The sequence below is a fragment of the Schistocerca cancellata genome, chromosome 6 (genome assembly GCF_023864275.1).
Source record: "Schistocerca cancellata isolate TAMUIC-IGC-003103 chromosome 6, iqSchCanc2.1, whole genome shotgun sequence".
Lineage (NCBI taxonomy): Eukaryota > Metazoa > Arthropoda > Insecta > Orthoptera > Acrididae > Schistocerca > Schistocerca cancellata.
This window is the reverse complement of record NC_064631.1, coordinates 282,532,555-282,545,853: the sequence shown is the minus strand read 5'-3', so window position 1 is coordinate 282,545,853 and position 13,299 is coordinate 282,532,555.

Here is a 13,299-nt window from a genome sequence, read left to right as displayed (position 1 = left end):
GTAAATTAAGTTAATATCATGGATTTCTGCTTTGCAAATTCCAAGGTGCTTCACTGTAAAATAGGTCCTGAAAAGACTCAAACCGACTGTCAACGATATAAATTTGAGCTTTGTTCGTCATATAGGTCTAACATGTCAGAAGGTTGTTTATGAAGTGCACATGTTCATTAATATAGTTCACATCTTCTAAATTTTTGCAATAGCGTTTAACTGTAGACGTTTTCTAACACCGGCGTTAGCAATTCCTTTCCGTTCTCTGAAATCTTCAAAACGACAAATTTTTCTGGTTTAAATCTGATGACCTTAACTATCACTTCCGATCAACAATAAATACTTCATGAACCCATACATGGAACTCCAAATGTGCAGTGTGCCTGCACTGCTACAGAGCATGCATTGCAAGGTATTCACACAGTTTATCGCATAGACTTACCATAAGGAATGAAACAAGAACTGTAATACATTTTACACCACAGACGCTCACTCTGGCTTGACGAAAACATCCAATCATTGACCAAAAGTTGCACAAATAATTAAGTTTGAAAGGAAAAGAAACGAGGTATGAAGCATTTATAAATTCATCGAATGTAGTGAGGTGGTTTAATTTCGTCCCAGTCTATAAAATTAATTTCGGGCCATACTCAGCTCTTGCCGATTACCCGCCTACTAATCAGGGCGTCTGTCTCCGTTGCTTTTGAGCGTGAATGGAAATTGTAGAAATTTTCTGTGGAGCAACATTTAATAATAAAGCGTTTCAAATCATCAAAAGCGATGAGCGGTAGCAGGCGCTTTCGATAAAGAACGGGGGAGTGCAGCGCCGCTGCTGTCGCCACGGCCGCTGCCAGTAGCCAGCAAATGGATCCCGGAGCTTTGCCGCATACGGCGTCCAGAGGAGGACAGTCTGCAGGAAATCTGCCGCAAAATCGTTACTAGATAAAATTTTGATATCGGTGTGTCACAAAGCGAAATAGATTGAATCTGCGCTACCATTACATTCACGTCTTCAGCATTCAGACAGAAGAGGCTATAAAAATATTTTATGCCAGCTGCTCTCGATCCACTGACATTATGAACAGAAACAACGCACGCTACCGCTAGACCACAGGCGTAATCAGCCTAGAGTCTCTCTATCTTGGGACAAGTTTTCCTCCAGGAAGTGCCGCAGTCTACAGTGTTGCCAGATTGTGCAGATAACCGGACTTAGAGAATTAGCGAGTTGGCCAGTTTCTTTGTCCCATGTCGCGATCGGCGCGGACTTAGCCTCTGAAGCGGCCGGCCGCCGGTCAAGTTTTATGTCAAAGAGTGTACCTCAAGCTTTCTAAACCACAGCATGTGTTTTGCGCAATACAGTGTGAGAATATGGTTGTAGCCATGAAGGTTTGCGTTCACTACTATTTGTGTAACTGTAAATGAATATCATGTCTGGCTACTTATAAAGCGGACGGCCTGTCATGGTTGAAAAGAGTATACATACATAACAGAAATGTCGAAGACAGAGTAAATGACAAATGTAAACAAGTCTCACGGCATCACATCATCGTATAGGATACAATGAGCCTTCTTTGAGTGAGTGCATTTAAGTTATTCGGCTGTACCCAGAAAGCCGTTGAAAGTAAAATTTCATTAATTAATCGTAAACGTTGTATTTACAAAACTTTTTTCTTGTTTCGGTTTAAGGAGCTCAGCCGGCCGTTGTAGCCGAGCGGTTCTAGGTGCTTCAGTCCGGAACCGCGCTGCTGCTACGGTCGAAGGTTCGAATCCTGCCTCGGTCATGGATGTTTGTGATGTCCTCAGGTTCGTTAGGTTTAAATAGTTCTAAGTCTAGGGGACTGAGGACCTCAGATGTTAGCCGGCCGGAGTGGCCGAGCGGTTAAAGGTGCTACAGTCTGGAACCGCACGACCGCTACGGTCGCAGGTTCGAATCCTGCCTCGGGCATGGATGTGTGTGATGGCCTTAGGTTAGTTAGGTTTAAGTAGTTCTAAGTTCTAGGGGACTTATGACCACAGCAGTTCCATAGTGCTCAGAGCCATTTGAACCATTTTGAACCTCAGATGTTAAGTCCCATAGTGCTTAGAGCTATTTGAACAATTTTTTAAGGAGTCCGTCCCCAGAGTTTGTAAAATATTTTTGTATCATCGTTTTTACAGCCTTTGAAGAAAAGCAAATTTAAGACCTAATGAAAAAAGATAAAAAAATTATATGCTGTATTCTAAGCCTTGTACTTAGAATTAAACTTATACTGCGCATAATTTGTCACTCTTTTCACTTTTACAACAGCTTAAAAAGCATTATAGTTGCCACAGATTGCTTATTAGGAAAGAAATTGCTTACTTGATTGTTGATATACTTTCAGTACGTAAATCGTCCTCGGCTGGGAGTTCGAAAATGTGAACTTATTGCTCCCGTCGGAAGTGGTAGCACAGACAGTAACATACCTGCTTTAAATAGTATCACTAAATTGACCGAAGACAGTACGTTCCTCAGAGGGCACTACGAATCGGAAGAGACTAGAACGATTTAGCAAATGGTTTTAAGCACCAAAAATTGCTCATTTTTTAACCATCGTCTTCGCACCGAACAACATCACGTAAAATATACCCTACTCATGAGATACCTATAAGGCGTTGTTACCTAGACAGTATGGCCCTATCCCAGCATTGGAGTTTGTCTTGAGTAATTCACGGTAATCTGGATGACTGAAGGTGAACTCAGATTTACTGCTCACGGCTGGAAATCCAGTGCTTTATGCACTGTGCTGCAGTTTAGTAAGGTTACATCATCATGCCAAGAAGACGCCATGTGGATCCTAGGTTGCTGGGTAGAAATTTTGGACGCCTGAATTACACACACAAACAGCACTTTTAACGGTGTTGAACGGTATACTAAGCATCATTTTTAGGGCACTGTTAACGTTTTAGACACAAGAGAATTAGGCCAGTATAATAACAATTATTCCACAAGATTGACGTATGGCCTTAAGTTTAAAGGTGGCCATTTTGGAACATGTGCCTTTCACGTATGTCGCAAACTTGATCACAGACACTCAGTCGTGCGTCACCCCTTTCTGCTATAAACCCGGCACTTCACCAAAATCAGAAACCTATCTTACCACGAATGAAGAACTTTGTTGCACTTCTTCCTAGTTGGTCACCTAGAGCAGCTCGTTGTGGCAAACAGTTCTATAGACATTTGTCTAGTGTGGGTATGAAGCCTTTAGACTAGAAAACATAAGTATTATGGCACTGCAGTAGCTTTCAGATGATTAGGAACCAGGATAGTCAGGTAAAATCGGTTTTGGCTCATTTTTATGTGAGCAGCTTTCACCTGCAGGATATCGAGTCTTTGTTCACATGTATGTTTGGTTCAGAGAACGTGATGATCTCAGTCGGTCTCCTTAATACGCTTCTGTAAACTCAAATGGCTTACAAGTAGATTTTTTCACTCACGATAAATTTCAAAATAATTTGTAATATTATTTCAATTGTGAATCTGAGATGTTGCCCAGAAGGATACTCTTACTCGATTTTTATTAATCGTTACCATGGCGAAACTGGGTAATCAATCTATTGGTGACTATTATAGTGTCTGTCAGTTGCATTTAGATTCCTCATATTCATTAATTCACACCTTTTTCTGGTGTTAACAATTTAAGTCATGAGTATTTGTCTCCATATTAGAATTATCGTGTACTATCGTGAGTACTAGCGTTATATCTCTTGTACTAATGCGCCGTGCAATCCAAAACAAAAGGTGTGGCATGCTGAATAAGGGGAGCATTTCGCTTCGTGATTATGCCAGTCCACATACGGCCAGTTGAACTCAAGAACTGATCGGATCATTTGGCGCAGTGACTACCAAGTGTGGTCAACGTCACGGTGACGAAGATGTCAAGACGATTTTGCAATGGCGGTATAGTCGGGCAGCAGATTTCTACAAGGATTGTGTTCTAGAGCTGATTGTACAATAATTACATTTTCAGAAAAATGGGTGGTTTATTCAAGAGAGAGAGCTTCAGAAATTGAGCAAATTAATAAAGCGTTGGTCCACCTCTGGCCCTTATTAAAGGATTCAGATTGGTCTTGACTCACAGAGTTGTTGGGCGTCCACATGAAGGACAACGTACCAAATATTGTCCAACTCGCGCGCTAGTTCGTCAGAAGCCTGAGCTCACAGGAGAGTCCTACTCATAATGCTCCAAACGTTCTCAATTGGGGAGAATCCGCAGACCTCGGTTTGGCAAGCACGAAGACATGCAGTAGAATGTCTCGTCACGTGCAGGTGGGCTTTATCTTGCTGAAATCTAAGCCCGGTATAGTTTAGCATGAAAGGTCACCAGATCTCAGTGTTATTGAGCAATTGTAGTCTACTTTGGACAGGAGGGTGCGTGATCGATGTACACCTCCATCACCGTTAAGTGAATCTGGCACTATTTTTCAGGGAAGAATGGTATAAAATTCCCTTGTAAACCATATGGGACCTGTATTTATCCACCTAGAGACGACTGGAAGACGTTTTTCTGTTTTCGTATACCGCTTTGTGCTTGGATATGTATTTTGAGTTTGGTGATTCAATATTCTTATCCATGCTGTCCTGTACATCTCGACAACTGCAGAGAGGCGATATTACTGCAATGTCCCAAGCTCTACCGAAAACGATCAGTACCACTGTATTTACCTAAATACTGACTTAGTGGTATTTTGAATAGAGCTTCATGAACTTTACTCATATGTGTTCCATTTTTAGTTGCCAACTTTGAGAAGTTTCCCATGTTGCTAGGTTTTTGGATTAAAGGATTGTTGCTACTAAACCCATAATCATTTTCAAACCTAATTCCTTTTTGTTTTAGCGCCACGCAAAGATACAAATAATTTCAAATGTAGTTATCAAGGGGGCATTGTGCTTGAGCATTTTGAAACATTTCACTGTTACTTAAAGCTGCCTCGCTTCATAACAGCTGTTAGTTACCTTAGCTACCCAGAATTAGTTGCTAGTTACCTAGGTTACTGAAGGTCTTTTAATTCAAACATTGCTGCAACAGACAGTATTACGTGTGCAGTGCACGAGGGTGAAATTACGTACTTACACGAGAGTGAAAGTGAATGTTCCAGTTTCGTTTCATCTCGTTATCGTTTGACTGATCTGACTGATGACCACAGCTGTTAAATCCCATAGTGCTCAGAGCCATCGTTTGACTGATCTAATTCGATCTTGGGAACTGTTGGTGCCATTAAAATTTGTTGACCGTAGCTGAAGTCAGAAGAGTTTCTTTTTGGGTTTCTTAGTTGTAAAATATTAGCTTGTATTATTTACAAAAGAATGAACAAACTGGTAGAAGTCGACCTCGGAGAAGATCAAGTTGGAAAAGAAATGTTGGACATGCGAGTCAGTACTGTCCCTACGATTTATCTTAAAAGATAGGTGCAAGAACGCCAAACGTACGTTTACAGTCTTTATAGGTTCGGAGATAACTTGTAACAATGTTGACTAGATTACTCTCTTTGAAATTTTGAAAGTAACAAGGATAAAATACAATGAGCAAAATGTTATCTACAACTTTTACAGAAACCAGACTGCAGTTACTAAGATTCGAAGTACATTAAGGGAACCGCGTGACCGTTACGGTCGCAGGTTCGAATCCTGCCTCGGGCATGGATGTGTGTGATGTCCTTAGGTTAGTTAGGTTTAAGTAGTTCTAAGTTCTAGGGGACTGATGACCAGAGATGTTAAGTCCCATAGTGCTCAGAGCCATTTGAACCATTTAAACATTAAGGGAAGCAGAAGTTGAGAAGAGAGTGACACAAGGTTGTAGCCCCGATGTTATTCGATCTGTACATTTAGGACTCTAGGAGTCTAAGAACATGAGAAAGAGAATTGAAGTTCATGGGGAGGAAGAATAATTGATCGGATCGGAATGGATAGCGTCTTCAAAAGAAGTCATAACAAGAACATCAACAACAGTAAAACAAACATTATAAATTTGAAGGACATTATCCTGCCCGGCTGTGTTTTAAGTTATTTTACTTGCATCACTAGTTACAGTCCCTGCCCGTTATTAAGTGCATCTATAGTAACAGTAATACATACACCGTCCTCTTTGTTTTTCAGAAAATCGCATGCCATGCATATTTGTGTACAGCGAGGTCGTCAACGGTCATAATCTTGTAATGACTACAACAAATCGCACCGTATATACTTGTTCACGTAACTGACACATGTGCGTGAAGGATAATAAATGGCTCTGAGCACTATGGGACTTAACATCTGTGGTCATCAGTCCCCTAGAACTTAGAACTACTTAAACCTAACTAACCTAAGGACATCACACACATCCATGCCCGAGGCAGGATTCGAACCTGCGACCGTAGCAGTCGCGCGGATCCGGACTGAACGCCTTAACCGCGAGACCACCGCGGCCGGCAAGGATAATAAAATGTAGTTGAATTAAATCAGGCGATGCTGAGGGAATTATCTTAGGAAATGAAACACTGAAAGTAGAAGATGTGTTTTGATACGTTGGCAGCAAAATATCACCATGGCACAAACAGTGAGGATATAAAATGCAGAACAGCAGTAGTAAGAAAAGTATATGTGCAAAAGAGAGATTTACGTTTTAGGAACTTCTAATTCTGGAACCGAGCGCCACGGGTTTCGAATCCACGCCACAAGGCATGAATCTCGATTACCACTATAGGTCTCTCCAGCTGCCGCGCGGTGAGGCGTGGCTGCGCGCGCGCTCCTGGCCCGCGTATAATGTGAGGGATCCACGGTGGAGCACGTGGTCCCAGCGGCCAATAGCAACGCACTCTATCAGGTATTTAAGCACCTGCCTCTCGCTGAGCAGGCTCCTCTACCTCAACATTTGCTCCCTCCCTGCAAACAAATACCTCTTCATGCATACCTTCTCCCAGCACCATTTTGACTCCTTCATCCTTAATGAAACCTTCCTCCAACCCCACCATGTAGTCCGCATCTCCCCTTATCTCCTTCACTGCACTAACAATCCCCTTCCCCTAGCTCGAGGCGGGGTCGCTATAGGCCACCTCAGGCATCTCCCTGTCCGGCCACAACCCCTCCTCAATGACCCGACTGAACACCTTCTCCTCAGCCTATTTTTTCCCTCCCTCACCGTCACCTGTGTCACTATCTATATCCGCCCCGCAGCTCCTCTCCCCTTTGACTTCATTTCCCATGTTGACTGTACCTTCTCCACCTATGTGATCGCCGCTGACCTCAACATCCACAGCCATGACCCTGCCACCCTTCGGCGGTGGCATCAGTTCCTTGCCACCCTCCATGGTGACCTTGTTCCTCTCCCACAGCACACCCGTCCTGAAAGTAACTCCACCCCCGATGTTATCCTCGCTTCCCCCAACCTCCTTGGTCGCATTGCCGTTGATGTCCTCGATCCCGTCGGTAGTGACCATCTCCCTGTCCTTCTCACCATCTCCTCTACCCGTCCCACCACTGCAGCCACCAGCCCAGCTGCCCCTCTGAAGTCTGTCCATGACTACCACCATGCCAATTGGGATGCCTACCGGGAATCCATTGCCTTACAGGTCGAAAGCCACCCCCTCACTTTCCACCACCCTGATGACATCACCCATGCCTCTTCCTTCCTTCAGAAGACCATCACTGACGCTGTGAAGGCTCATGTCCCTACAAAACTCATCCACCATCACTGCCCTACACTTCCTCCACATGCCGTCCTTCTTCTGCGTGAATCCCACAGGCTCTACCGCTCCTTTCTCCGCACTTGTGACCGGGATACTCTCACCCACCACCGGCAATTACAGCGACATATCCGGAACCTCCTTACATCAAAGAAACGCCGGGACTGGCGTCAGACATGCACACGCCTCAACTCCACCCTCCCTGTCAACTCCTCCAAGTACTGGTCAGCCTTCCACCGCCTTACTGGTAGCCATCCCACCCTGCATTACCCCATCCTGCATGACGATCGAACCTTTCCTGACAACCTCAGTAAGGCTAACCATTTTGCTTCCCACCTATCCGACGTCTTCTTCATTCCTGACGATCCTCATTTTGATTACTCCGTCTTCCCCACCGTCCTTGACTGCACTGACACCTCTGTCCCCCCGCTCGCCCCTAGCTTCCAGTACTTGGATCGGCTACCCCCCCTCAGACATCAACACTCCCATCACCACGCAAGACATCACACTCGTCCTCCGCTCCAAACGCACGCAACATCGCCCCTGGTCATGATGGCGTCAGCTACCGTCACCTCAAGGAATCCCCTCCATCCTTCCTGTCTGTCCTTGCAACCCTGTACAATGTCCTCCTCTCCACTGGATTTTACCCTGCCCTGTGGAAGACTTCCCGTGTCTTGCTGTTCCCTAAGCCTAACAAACCCACCCTCTGCTACCTCTTCCGATCGTCCCATCTGCCTCACCTCCGTGTTCAGTAAGGTCTTTGAGGCCATCCTCTCTCGCCGTATTCACTGCCACCTTAACCAGCACCGCCTCCTTCCTCTTACCCAATGTGGCTTCTGGCCTTCCTTCTCTGCCGACGACCAGCTCCTTAAACTTACCAATCTTCTTTCCCTCCAACTTAACTCCTGTCGCTCTGCTATCTTTGTTTCCCTTGATCTCCAGAACGCCTATGACCGTGTCTGGCATCCCGGGCTCCTCTTCAAACTCCAGATCTATGCTCTCCCCATCAACTTCGTCCGTCTCGTTGCTTCCTTCCTCTCCCATCGTCCCTCCTATGTGACTATCCACAATTCCAACTTCCGTACTTTCTACCCCTCTGCCGGCGTGACCCAAGGTTCTGTCCTTTTCCCTCTCCTCTATCTCCTGTACACTGCTGATATGCCCAAACCTCCCCCTCCTGTTCATCTTCTCCAGTTTGCTGATGACACCGCCTTCATAGCCCTTTATCCTACCCTTCAACGGTCCCAACGTACCCTCCAAACCCACCATGACCAATTCACCGCTTGGTGCAACCAGTGGTTCCTCCGTGTTAATCCCTCCAAGACCCAGGCGATCATCATAGGCCGCACCACCCGCTCCTTCCGCCTCCATGATTTCTACCTCACCATTTATGGCCGTCCTATCCACCTCACTCCTACCCTCAAATACCTTGGCCTCACACTCGACCGCCACCTCACCTGGACTCCCCATCTCCTTAGCATCCAAAACAAAGCTCACAACCGCCTCCGCCTCCTGAAACTCCTGTCCGGCCAGATGTGGGGTTTGCATCCTTCCACCATCCTTCACACCTACAAGTCCATGATCCGCCCCATCCTTTGTTATGCCAGCATCGCTTGGATTTCCGCCCCTCCCCGGTTCTATAAAGCCCTCCAAATCCTCGAACGCCATACGCTCCGCCTCGCCTTCCGCATCCGCCTTCCGTCCCCCACGCTCATCCTCTACGACCTCATTCCCTTCCTCCACCTTCTCCTTTTCCTTGAACACATATGCACACTATATATTGTCTGCCGCCTTGATCCCCCTCACCCCCTGGTGTCTCCCTTCCTCTCCACTCCCAACCAGTTGCCGCGCCTTTACCGTTGTGTCCCTCCCTCTCTCCATCTCCACACCCTCCATCTCCTTTCCCAACATAACTTCCACCATCTACCCCTCCCAGATGATGAGCTTCGGCCTGACATCTACCCTTCCTACCAACTCTAACCCCCTCTTCCTGCCTCCTCCTCAGGGCTCCCTCTCCTCCCCCTCCCACCTTCTGAGCGGCTTTCCCCTCCTACTCCCCCTCCATCTCTTGTGCCTCCTTTCAGTGTCTCTGCACTCTCTCCTGCCCCACGTGTCTCCTGCCTCTTCGTGAACCCACGGTTGCCCCTCCTCTCTTCATCCCACCGCTTCCTCAGCTACCCCATGCTCTCCCCTCCTTTTCCATCCTCTCTGACCTTTCCCTCGGCAGGTCCCACCTGGTAGTTTTACTTTTCGTCGTGTGTGCTCCAAGTGGGTTTTAAGTGTGTTGTTTTGGAGTGTTTTTAATACTGTGGCCAACTTTTAACTTGTGCATGCGCATTCAATGTCTTCTCTGTGTTTCAAGAATCGCCAACTGTGTTTTTTAACTTTATGGTGACTTTTTTAACTGTCCCCCATGAACGTATACATGTCCATGTCTTTTTACCTCCATTTTCTCCCCTTACTCTGTTTTATGTTCCCATTTTTTATCTCCTTATGTATGTATCATTTTATTCTTGTTTTAGTTGTCGTGTCTCTCGGCTGAAGAGCGGCAGATTGTGCCGCTGACAGCCCTCCCCTGCCCATATGGTGCAGGGGAATGAAATCACAATAAAGGAAAAAGAAAAAAAGCTCAGCAGGCAGTCTGATATTCGCGTTAGTCTATCGACATCTCGCCTACAGACAGCGTGTTTACTTGGTTTCCGTGTACGAGAGGACGTTGTGGATTCGTGAGCTTTCGCTTGTGATCCCGTAGCTATTACCGTGCTGTTGTCCGCGGGCCGCTCCCGTTTGGTCCCTATGCGCTTTCGTTCTCGGCAACTCCGCGACCGTTCCGGTCGCGGTTACAACGCTAATATATCAGCCAAATGAGACGCTTAGCTTGCGCCCGTATAAAATATCCAAGAATAGACGAAGTGGCAAACAGCTATGTAATTTGGAGTCACAGGCTGAGAGATGCCACAAGGCGATCCCTCCAACCTACGTTGTATGTCCGGACAGGCATCGGATGGCTGCGATCCCAAACTTACACTGTATCAAAAGTATTCGGATAGTCACCCCAAAGCTGACCACTAGATGACACTAGATGACACTAATCTGCCAGTATAAAAAGAGGCAGGGAATGTTGCTCTGTCAGTAGCGAAGCAGTAACAGCAGAAAGGGCCGGTCAGGAGAACTCAATGACTCCGAATGTGAGCTAGTCATTAGCTATCAACTGAGTAAGAAATTGAACAGTAACATTTCAGCCCATCTAAAATTGCCCTAGTCGACTGTTGATGATGTAACTGTGAAGTGGGAACGTGAAGGAACAACGATAGAGGAACTAAGACCAGGAGGACCTCAGGTCCTTTGGCGCAACTGCCTATTGCAAGTCTTTCAATTGGGCGCCACTTGGGCGACTTGCACGTCTCTGCGCCAATGGCACCCAGTGTTCCCACGTGGTCACCGGCATGATTAATGACTGGAACTGATGTTGCCTAACTTACGTGAGTGGCGAGAACAGGTGTATCCAACGGGCACGGCCTTTGGCCTACCTCATGTACTCCAATGCGACTGGTGCTTGTAAAATCTCGCATGAAATCACTCGGAATTACGAATGTGCTACCAGCAGTCCAGCTAGCGCAGTGACTGTATGTCGGGAATTAAAAAGAATAGGGTGTAATGGTCAAGTTTCTCTTCCTAAAACCACAGATATCTATCATCAGCGCTAAGCGATGTCTGAGGTACTGTAAACAGGGATGCCACTGGACACTGGACGACTGGAAACAAGTAATGAAGTGAGCGTATGACATCTTTGGCCGGGAGGACCCTTCGGGGGAAGTTCGGCCGCCAAGTGGAAGTCTTGTTTCAGTCGACGCCACATTGGGCGACTTGCGCGCAGGTGATGAGGATGAAATGATGATGAGGACGACACAACACCAGTCCCCGAGAGGAGAAAATCTCCAAACCGGTCGGGAATCGAACCTGGGTCCACTTGCTTGGGAGGCGAGCAAGTTACCACCCAGGCGGACACTGGTAATAAGTGATTTGGAGCGATGAATACAGTATACCTTATGCCAAGCCCATGGAAGGATTTGGGTTTGGCAAATGTCCGGAGAACGTCACTTGCCATCATGTGTAGCGACAACAGTGAACTACGGTGGATGCGGTGTTACGGTGTGGGGGTGTTTTTCGTTATTTGTTGTGTTATAGTCCTCTTATTGAGCTAAGGAAAAAGCCAAATGCCGAAGGATAAGAACACATTTTATACCGATGTGTACTGCTTACAGAAGAGGAGCAGAAGACTATGATTGTTTATACCACCATGATAATGTAACCTGTTTGGGAGCAATGGTTTGTGGACAACAACTTTACTAAATGGAGTGGTCAGCCCAAATATCCGACGTGAACTAATAGAACACCTTTGGGACGAGTCAGAACGTCGACTTCGCTCCAGGCTACAGCGTACAAATTCACTACCTCCTCTGGTTTCGGTTCTTGAGGAAGAATGGGCTGCCATTGTCCCACAGACATTCAAACACCGAACTGAAAGTTTCACAAGCAGAATTCGAGCAGTCATAAAAGCGAAGGTTGGACACACCCCAAATTAACGCCCACTAATGGGTGTCCGGATACTTTTGATCTGATAGTGCATATTGTCACGCTTGAGTGAAAGCAGAGATGATAAATGGACACGACCACGGGACACAGGACGTCAACACATAACGGACGAGAAGTAACTTGGCAAGCGAGGAAACGCCTTCTAGGAATAGTTTCCTTGATGGTCGTGTGTGGTAGTTCAATGGCGGGAGCTGTGGGCGGCCGTAACAGTTATAGAGATAAAACATAAGCTGGACAGTAGCGTGGGACCGTCACGACCAGAGAAAAAAGTCGGCAGAAAGCTAGGAGAGGAACGATCCTAGGGAGAGAATTGACTTCGCGACAGCAAAGTAGACATTTCCCTGTGAGACTCGACAGTAGAAAATGGTTCAAATGGCTCTGAGCACTATGGGACTCAACTTCTGAGGTCATTAGTCCCCTAGAACTTAGAACTAGTTAAACCTAACTAACCTAAGGACATCACACACATTCATGCCCGAGGCAGGATTCGAACCTGCGACCGTAGCGGTCTCGCGGTTCCAGACTGCAGCGCCTAGAACCGCACGGCCACTACGGCCGGCCTCTACAGTAGAGACATCACTTGGAGACGACAGAACAGGAACGATGATGATGGACTTCATGAGACGTGTCAGTGCAATAATAGCCTGGCAAATGACTTGCATTACAGGGCTTCCATCAAAGTCCAACTACTCCGTTTGTCTCTTAACAAACACATTTGAAACCCTGAGAATAATCCAGAGTAGTTTTTTTTTACTGATCATGGGCATGCTATTATTTTATTTCATTTGTAATAGTGATTTACAAATATTTATATCCGTGGGCCTACACACTTTTATTTGTCAAATTGTTTGTGACAGTCTAATTACATTCTTGCGGTTGGCACTCCCAGTCCTTTTATTTAGTGTGCAAACGCAGCAATCGAGTGCAACTAAAACTCAATGATAATTAATAAATGTAAACACAATATCCAGTCACCACTAGAAAGTCTTTTCTGAAGGCATTTTTCTGGCATGTAGTGTGGCGAGATGAACA